Source organism: Pyrus communis, chromosome 10 (assembly GCF_963583255.1).
Source record: "Pyrus communis chromosome 10, drPyrComm1.1, whole genome shotgun sequence".
Taxonomy (NCBI): domain Eukaryota; kingdom Viridiplantae; phylum Streptophyta; class Magnoliopsida; order Rosales; family Rosaceae; genus Pyrus; species Pyrus communis.
The window spans coordinates 9,308,566-9,318,646 of NC_084812.1; positions in this window are offsets into that span (position 1 = coordinate 9,308,566).

A 10,081-nucleotide genomic window follows, 5' to 3' on the forward strand; every position below is an offset into this window, starting at 1 on the left:
TAGACGAACCACTATGTCAACAAGTATAAAGAAAATGTCGAGTTATGATTGTGTCTGTGGATATTTTTACACATCATTGTGGGCCTTTGCCCACCCATAATAGAACTTATCTCATGAACAGTGTTGTTGGGCAAAGTCAACCTAGTTGACGAACACACGATTCGTCAGGCAAACCGTCAGATATTGCACGCCATTTTTCTCTCTTCGCACCAAAATTTTGCCCGACAAATTGTGAATTGCCCTACAATCACCTTTCCTCGCTTAAAGGTTTTGAGCAAATCCTAAATGTTGACCATCTTTGCGCTACTAACTAAAAAATTTCGTCAGTTAAAGTCTCTTTGCTCGACAAAATTTGATTTGTCGAGTAAAATTTTGTAAGGCTAGCCCTATTTTCTGGTAGTGTATGGCTATTACTCATTAACTAAAAATCCAAAAAGAACAAGCGAACACAATAAATTCGTCGAGACAACTTTATGGCCTGTAAGATTACATTGTAATTGTTTTAACGGAATTACTGAACATCTTATTTACAGAGAACTAACCCTAATCCTAATAGGCAAGGAATCCAAATCCTTAACTTATGAGAAAACCCTAAGTCACAAAATACCAAAAATAACCCTTCCATAATAATAAACTAAGCGGCTAACTAATTAACTTTTCATACTTTGGATACCACTTGACTCATTAATGTAAAGAGTTCATTAATTCCTTCTTCAATTACTGACGTGATATTATTTTATTGTACAAACGTCAAAATCTAAATTATTTGTTTCTTTATCATCGTCTAAGGATCATTAAAAAAAACATTTGATTTGGAGACCGTTCAATCATCCATTTTAATCAAACAAATTGAAAGTTGATCATAAAAATAGTACTTGTTACCGTACCATCAATTAGTAGATACCAATGCATAGTTGTCACCATCTCTCAACCTTAGCTAAGACTCAAACCTATCAATCACCCTAGTAACAAACACTTAGACACCAACTGAATTTCACTTTATTTAAAAAGAGTTCAAACAGAGTTCTTCAAATGTATTAGATCCAACTACCCAGTCAATATATTAAAGCTGAATATTGTAATAAGCATGCTTAATTAATCAATGAGTATTCTAGTATCTAGTTCCATTTCTTTTTCTCTGAGTTCTTTCTTAGTTTATCTCTGATAGAAGTCTTAATACATGTATGCTCATTTGTGACCAAAAGATCACAGGTTCGAATCGTAGAAATAATCCCTTTGTAACACAAGGGTAAGGCTACATATGATAGGCGTTCTTTCCTTCCCTCCAACACTCACTAAGCGGAGAGCCTTGTTAGCTTGGAGCAAAAAAAAAAAAACAAAAAAAAAAAAGACACTTTGGATGCGGTCCCTAACTATCAATATTGTTTGATTGAAACCGTGTTTGTTTTTAGTTTTTTATTAAAGTCCATGACATTAATGTAATAATGTAAGATACTATTTTTTTTAAATTAAAAATTAAAATTTGAAATTTGTATTTTTTTAATATTAATGAGATTTTAAATAAAACCCATGATTTGTGTGATTAAAAATAATAAAATATAAAGTATACTCCCTATTCTATTGTGTGTGTGTATTTACATATATATATATATATATATATATGTATATATGTGCTTTAGCAGACAGCGGGATTCCCGGATCATTTGGCCAAGTCTCATTCAACCTCCTCGCTCTATATAACGAGGATTCATCTTCAGAAGAAATATAAGTTTTTAACTTCAAAAGTTCAGTTCAATATCATCTCTCTGAGATTATTCAAACACTTGTAATACATATATATTATTCAGGATGCCTGCGAGTTCCATCTCTTTGTTTATTTGTTTCATCTGCCATTAGGCAATACCTGTTTGTAATCTGCATTGCAGTAAGTTTTCAATAAAACTTATTTTCAAAATATATTTGCATCATTACATTTAATTCAATATATTGATATGCTACTCTGTTTTTATATGTTTTATTTCCGCACTTTAAATTCTATGGACGGCTATGCCGCCTGCTGTTATTTTATGTTTTACTTCCGCACTTTATATTCTATGGCTGGCTTTGCCGCCTTTTGTTAGTTCCGCCCCATTTGGTATCAGAGCCAAGTGGTTGGTAATTGCATTAGCATCTATCTAATCTGTTCATTGCTATTCACTTACTTGTATCTTATCTGCATTTCTTAATCGTCGGTCCTCAGTTCTTCTTTCTTCCAGCCAAACAGTAAGACGTGGTCCAAACAATAAGTCCCAGGAGAGGCATGTGCGGAGCGCATGAGCGGGGGAAGAGTCTAGACATACGAGGAAGGTGAATCTTTTAAGTCTTGCATATAGTATACTTGTTTTGTGCATTTCATGAGTAGATTATTTAGATCTAGTTCAATGGCCAGCATTAGCTCTAGATCCAACTTAGGAACTATACCTGATATTGTCAATGAAGAACAAAAACTAGATTTTCAAACAGACGAAAGTATTGATTTTTCCGACTGGAACATTCCAAAAGTTTCAACCCAAAATATTTACAAGAAAAAATGGTCTTTGACCTCTTTTAAATCCGAACATCACGTCAAAACAGTTGAGAAGGCTTATGCTCTTAGCAAAGAACATGAGACTTGTCAATTATTTTCTCCAGAACAAATCAAAGCGCATCGCAAAAATGGTCATAACTATCTTCACATTGGTTTAGTTCAAATCGCGTTTAAACCTTTAACACGAAAAGGTCTTAATACGTCTATTCTTTTATGTCTTCGTGACGCCCGATTTACTGATTTTAACGATAGTATTCTTGGAATGATTGAATCAAGTCTTTATAACGGACCTATCCATTTTGATTGTTTTCCAGATCTCACAATAAGTCTTTCAGACCCACATGTTTTAAAAGCTCTTACTCTTAATATCAAAACCTCCGGGTACCAAGTCTTGGAAGGAACACAACCTTTGGCACTTATTTTTAGAATTTATTACAAAGTCACTGGCACAAACATGAATTTTCAAGCTTTGAACAAAAGTCCTCGCGACCACACTCTTTTAATCCAAACAACCCAAGAAAGCGCAAACATAAGAGTACCAAGAACCATTAGGTGGTCAGACATCAGTCTCCCCTCAGATTGGTGTTTAATTAATGAAAGTAAGCCGGTTTCCGTCCAAAACAGCCTCGTTAATCTCGACAATATTGAACAATATTTTAACGGAACAGTTAAAATCAATTTTGATCGTCCAGCAAGAAAATCTTGTGAATCAGTTTTGTCACACAAATCTTTTGCTCCTAGCAGACAGTCTTTTTCTGGATCCACGTCAACCGATAGACTGGGTCAAGATCAAGATTTGATCAAATCTTTAGTAAACAAAAAGTTAAAAGAGCAGGAAGCTGCACAACAAGATTTAGTCAATGATTTACTCAAATTAAAGTCTGTCGACACTTCTTCACAAGTTGCACATCCTGTTTATCATCCTCCAAACCAAGAAGAACCCACTTCTCCAACTCCTTCTGATTTTGAAACAACATCGGTGAATCACCAATTACTTGTTTTAAACAAACCACATAAAATACAATGGAGGAAGCTTAAAGCTGACATCGCTTCTGAGGAAAACATCTCCAGAAGAAATATTTTTAAAAAAAAGTATTGTGATGAAGAAAAGCTAGCCATATATGCCGAATGGAAAGCTTTTGTAGAACAATACCAATTTGAAATATCTTTCTTTGATTTTATTGAAAAACATTTTGAAACAAAAAATAAAGTTACGGTTGTTACCAAAGAAAATTGGGTTAATGAAGACAAAACTTTGATTTCCTCCAGTCATCCTCCCAAAGAAACTATTTTGATTTCCACTGGTAATACCAACATCCCCACAACCCCTTTTAAAATTCCAAAAGAAGATTCTGGTTTTAAACCTGTCATTGAACAGAATAATTTTACAAACCAAAGTCTTCATACTATTGGAAAACAGTTAGACAAAATTGAAACCAAAATCGACAAATTGTCTCAACCAAAATCTTCTCCAAAAGAAAAACCTTTAGTAAATTTTACTGATACTGCTTCAAGTTCCACTGCTTTAAAATCCATGACTACTTTACAAAAAAATTGATCATATGCTCACTGAGCTCAAAAAAGAGAAAGTTGTTAATGTTTTGCAAAACAATGATGTTTCTGTCGAAGAAGAAAATACTTCTGATTCTTCTCAGGACACGGAAACTAGTTCTGCTATCCAAAATATTGAAAATATTTTTCAAAACATTGATCTTCAACCAACTCTTGATTTAAAACGTATTCGTACTCATCCGGTCAACCCTACTTCTCTCACAAAAAACTGGTATCCCAGGCCAACTCCTCCTGACCTTCAATTTGAAGAACGAAATATTCAAAATCAATTTTCAGTTTCAGCCGACAAACTTTATGAGTGGAACATAGATGGCTTATCCGAACAAGAACTTTTGAACAAACTTCAACACATGTCCATGGTTGCTAATAGCTACATTTCAAATCACAATTTTACACAAACACAAATCGTTGATCTTCTCGTCACTGGTTTCACTGGAATGCTTCATTCTTGGTGGGAGAAGCACTTAACTTCTCAGTCCAGAGATGAAATACACTTTGCGGTCAAAAAAGATGAGGAAGGATTTCCCATTTTTGACGAAACGATAAGACAGGGAATACCCGACGGAGTAAATACTTTACTTTATACGATTATAGAACACTTTATAGGAACACCCAGCAACGTTACTACGCGTATTCACGACCAACTGAGTAATTTAAGGTGTCCAACCTTAAGTGATTTCAGATGGTATAAAGATGTTTTCATATCCAGAGTTATACTTCGGGAAGATAGTAATCAACCTTTTTGGAAAGAAAAATTTATCAATGGTTTACCAAATCTTTTTGCTCACAAAATTCGAAATGTTTTAGTAAATGAAGAAGGTGTCATACCTTATCATACCCTTACTTATGGTAACATAGTTAATGTTATTCAAAAGGAAGGATTGAAAATGTGTATCGACATGAAGATTTCAAAACAAGTTCATAAAGATAAATCTATTGCTAAATACGAACTTGGAACATTTTGTGAACAATATGGTTTACCTCCAATCGCTCCTTCGAGTAAAAAGAAAAAAGCCCAACAAACCAGCAAGTTTTCTAAACATCAATCCAGATTTTATAAAAACAAAACATCTTCCAACAAACCTTTTCAGACAAATAAATTTTATGAAAAACCATCTTCAAACAAAAAACCTTTTCGAAAGTCTAAAAAGGATTTTCAAAATAAAAAGGGAAAGTGTTACAAGTGTGGTAAATTTGGTCATTATGCAAATGAATGCAAGGTTAAAAAGGTTATTAACCAACTAAAAATCTCTGAAGAAGAGAAGGTTCAACTTATCCAGGCTTTAGAAATTAGAAATACCGACTCTAGTCAATCTGATAAAAATTCCGATTTTTCCGTCTCCGACTCTAGCAGTTCTAGCGACGTCTCCTCGCCAAACATTAAGTTTGGGTGCACGGACACTTGTTGTAACAAAATTTCAGTGCTTAATAAGCAAGAAGAACAAGAAGAGTTTTTAATGGAATTAATTAGTAAAGTCGATGACCCTAATTTAAAATCTTTTTATTTGAAAAAAATCAAAATTTTGATTTCTTCTCATGAACCTGGCACTAGTCAAATTTCTTCTCAAAAGATTTCTCTCAGTACCACTTTGGAACGTTTTAATAAAAACAAAAATGAGATCACCCTCAAAGATCTGCAAAAAGAAGTTAATCAAATCAAATCGGAAATTAAGTTTTTAAAATCCGAAAATACCGAAATTCGTTCACAACTCAGTAGAGTACGTACGCAAGAACTCGTCCAAGAACAAAATGGTTCTTCCTCAAATTCTGATTCCGACGCTCACACAGCTAAATCTTCTTCTTCAAAAGAACTTGTTTTAAGTCTTTTAGACAAAATAAGAATTCGAAAATGGTATTCTAAAGTTACGATAGTAATCGAAGATTTTCATTTAGAAACCATCGCTTTAATTGATTCAGGTGCAGATTTAAATTGCATTCAAGAAGGGTTAATACCTACTAAATATTTTCACAAGTCCACGGAAACACTTAGCGCTGCAAATCAATCCCCGATGAAATTAAAATATGAAATTCCCAAAGCCCATGTTTGTCAACAAAATATTTGTTTTAAAACTCCATTTGTTTTAATCAAAAATATTTCTGATCCAGTTATTTTGGGACTCCCTTTCATTGCATTAATTTATCCTTTCAAAGTTCATCATAACTGCATTTCTACCAAGGTTTTTGGCCAAAAAATTACTTTTGAATTTTGCATGGAAACAGATCTTAAAAAGTTAAAACAACTTCAAAAAGATAATGTTTCAAAAACTCTCAACCAGATTACTGCAAAATCCCAACAAATTGCTTTTTTACAGGAAGAAATTCTTCACAAAAGAATTGAAGAACAATTAACAAACAAATCTTTATTAGATTCTATCCGTCAGTTTTCTGATAAGCTTACTAAAGAAATTTGTTCCGATCTTCCAAATGCTTTTTGGCACAGAAAACAACATATTGTTAAACTACCTTATGTTAAAGATTTTATTGAGTCAAAAATCCCCACAAAAGCACGACCGATTCAAATGAATCAAGAAGTTTTAGAGTTTTGTAAAAATGAAATTAATCAACTTTTAGAAAAAGGAATTATCCGTAAAAGCAAATCTCCATGGTCATGCCCTGCTTTTTATGTCCAGAAAAACGCAGAATTAGAACGCGGTGCTCCACGACTGGTTATCAACTACAAACCATTGAATGATGTTTTAGAATGGATCCGATATCCAATTCCTAACAAAAGAGATTTGATAAAAAGACTTTCTCAGGCCACTGTTTTTTCTAAATTTGATATGAAATCAGGTTTTTGGCAAATTCAAATTCATGAATCTGATAAATACAAAACTGCTTTTGTAACTCCTTTCGGACATTACGAGTGGAATGTAATGCCTTTCGGCTTGAAAAATGCACCAAGTGAATTTCAAAATATCATGAATGAAATTTTTAAATAATACAGCCATTTTTCGATTGTTTATATTGATGATGTATTAATTTTCTCAAAATCAATAGAAGAGCATTGGAAGCATTTGCATGCATTTGTTAGGATCATTAGGTCCAATGGGTTAGTTGTTTCGGCATCTAAGATTAAGGTATTTCAAACCAAAGTTAGATTTTTAGGTTACCATATTTACAGGTCTACCATTCAACCAATAGATCGAGTCATCCAGTTTGCTGATAAATTTCCATATCAAATTATTGATAAAACTCAGCTTCAAAGATTCCTTGGATCTCTCAATTATGTTTCAGAATTTTATCCTCATCTGCGTCAACAATGTAAGCCCTTGTTTGATCGTCTCAAGGAAAATCCTCCATCATGGTCACAAAATCATACTTCCATTGTTAAACAGATCAAAAATCATGTCAAGACTTTGCCTTGCCTTGGCATTCCAACTCCCGGCTCTCTCAAAATAGTCGAAACCGACGCATCTGAAATCGGTTATGGAGGTATCCTTAAACAGAAAATTTCTTCCGAAGCTCCTGAACAAATTGTTCGTTTCCATTCAGGAGTTTGGAATTCTGCTCAGGCTAATTATAGTACTATTAAAAAAGAAATATTATCTATTGTATTATGCATTAGCAAATTCCAAGATGATTTATTAAATCAAAAATTTTTAGTTCGTGTTGATTGCAAATCTGCAAAACATGTTTTACAAAAAGATGTTCAAAACATTGCATCAAAACAAATTTTTGCACGCTGGCAAGCCATATTAAGTATTTTTGATTTTGAAATTGAATACATTAAAGGCAGCCAGAATTGCATACCAGATTTTCTAACCAGAGAATTTTTGCAGGGGAAGAATGGGTACTAATCCTACTCAGCAAAGAAGGCTCCCAGCCACCCTTACCCAAACCCCAGCACCAGTAAAACAAGAGTCTATTCCCGACTCTTCATCGGCCCTCGCCATTACAAACAGATTTACTCCCTTAGGATCAACAGTAGGAAATATCCGACCAAATTACCAAACGGCCTTAGCCACCCCTTATGATCCCTACTCTTCAGTTCGTTCTCCAGCACCTTCACAACCTAAAACACCTAGCTATGCTAAAACATCTCCATATGTCCAAAATCCCAATTCAGAAAAGCTTTTTAGCATCCCTCTTCACATTGACAAAAACCAACCCCCAGAGCGCATTGCCAAATTACTCCTTCCACCAAATTTTCATTTCTTACCAACTGAATCCTACAAAAGCCTAAAATATTACCAGGCTATCCTTTCAGAAACAGAAAGCATTGCTATTAAGCCAATTTACAGTACCACTCACCAAAACAAAATATTGTATCATTCACTCCATATTGGAAAATTCCTTACCGAACTCGAATGGGGAATTCCCCTTTATCATACAAAACCCCTTCATACTCAGCATGTTATTATCCCAAACAATCATTACAATTACTATGATTATATCCAAGCATGGACCAACATTTTTCTCCACCAGACAGAAGATTTTAGTCATTCATGGTTCATAACCTTTGATAAGAATTTCAGATTGCGGTTTCCTGCATGGTTTCCAGATTGGTGGGCTTCCCATGGCCCAAGCTCTTCTATCATTCCAGATGACCTTCGTCATGTACTCACAAACAACTTCCAGCCCAGTTTTGACAGAAGTCGTTTCGACAATAGAGTTATTATTTTTTCACTACTCATGGCCAAGTACAAGATCCGATGGATTCTTAAATGGAACTTTGAAGTGGACACTGGTGGTATTTACAAAACCAGATGGGTAAAATGGTGGGATAAATTCAATCACCAAAAAATTATTGATCTTGTAAAAGTGGAATTTCCCCAGGCATCTTTTCAGGCACTGCCAATCAAAGTTTCATCTTCATCCTCACAAGCTTTGCCAGTTCATCAGCAATTTCCTGAATTACCAAAAGCTCAGGAACCAGTTCAGTCCTTATCAGACATTAGTCCATCTTCCTTTCTCAAAGGAATTTCCAAGTCAGCCAAGTCCTCCAGTTCAAAGAAAGAAAAAACTACCCAACTGCTGGATATGGCTCAGCTGCTAATGGCGGAAGCAGCATTGCTGCAAAAGAAAAAAGGTTCAGACTCAGATTCAGATAATTCTGATGCCTCGTCTCAGCTCCCCGCCAAATGGGCTGATCAAGCAGATTTTCAAGATGCCCAGGACCCATTTGATATCTGAGAAGCAATATTTGCCCATGTGATTGTGTCAGCCCAGCAACATCATCAGCAGTAGCTGCTTTCATCTCTTCCTCAAAAGACAAAGCATTATTCTTCAATAGTGAAAAACAAAAAGGTCACTATTCACAATAGTGAAAAACAAAAAGGTCACTATTCACTATTCACTATTCACAATAGTGACCTTTTTGTTTTCACTATTGTGAATAGTGACCTTTTTGTTTTTCACTATTGAAGAATAATGCTTTGTCTTTTGCGGAAGAGATGAAAGCAGCTACTGCTGATGATGTTGCTGGGCTGACACAATCACATGGGCAAATATTGCTTCTCAGATATCAAATGGGTCCTGGGCATCTTGAAAATCTGCTTGATCAGCCCATTTGGCGGGGAGCTGAGACAAGGCATCAGAATTATCTGAATCTGAGTCTGAACCTTTTTTCTTTTGCAGCAATGCTGCTTCCGCCATTAGCAGCTGAGCCATATCCAGCAGTTGGGTAGTTTTTTCTTTCTTTGAACTGGAGGACTTGGCTGACTTGGAAATTCCTTTGAGAGAGGAAGATGGACTAATGTCTGATAAGGACTGAACTGGTTCCTGAGCTTTTGGTAATTCAGGAAATTGCTGATGAACTGGCAAAGCTTGTGAGGATGAAGATGAAACTTTGATTGGCAGTGCCTGAAAAGATGCCTGGGGAAATTCCACTTTTATAAGATCAATAATTTCTTGGTGGTTGAATTTATCCCACCATTTTACCCATCTGGTTCTGTAAATACCATCGGTGTCCACTTCAAAGTTCCATTTGAGAATCCATGGGATCTTGTACTTGGCCATGAGTAGTGAAAAAATAGTAACTCT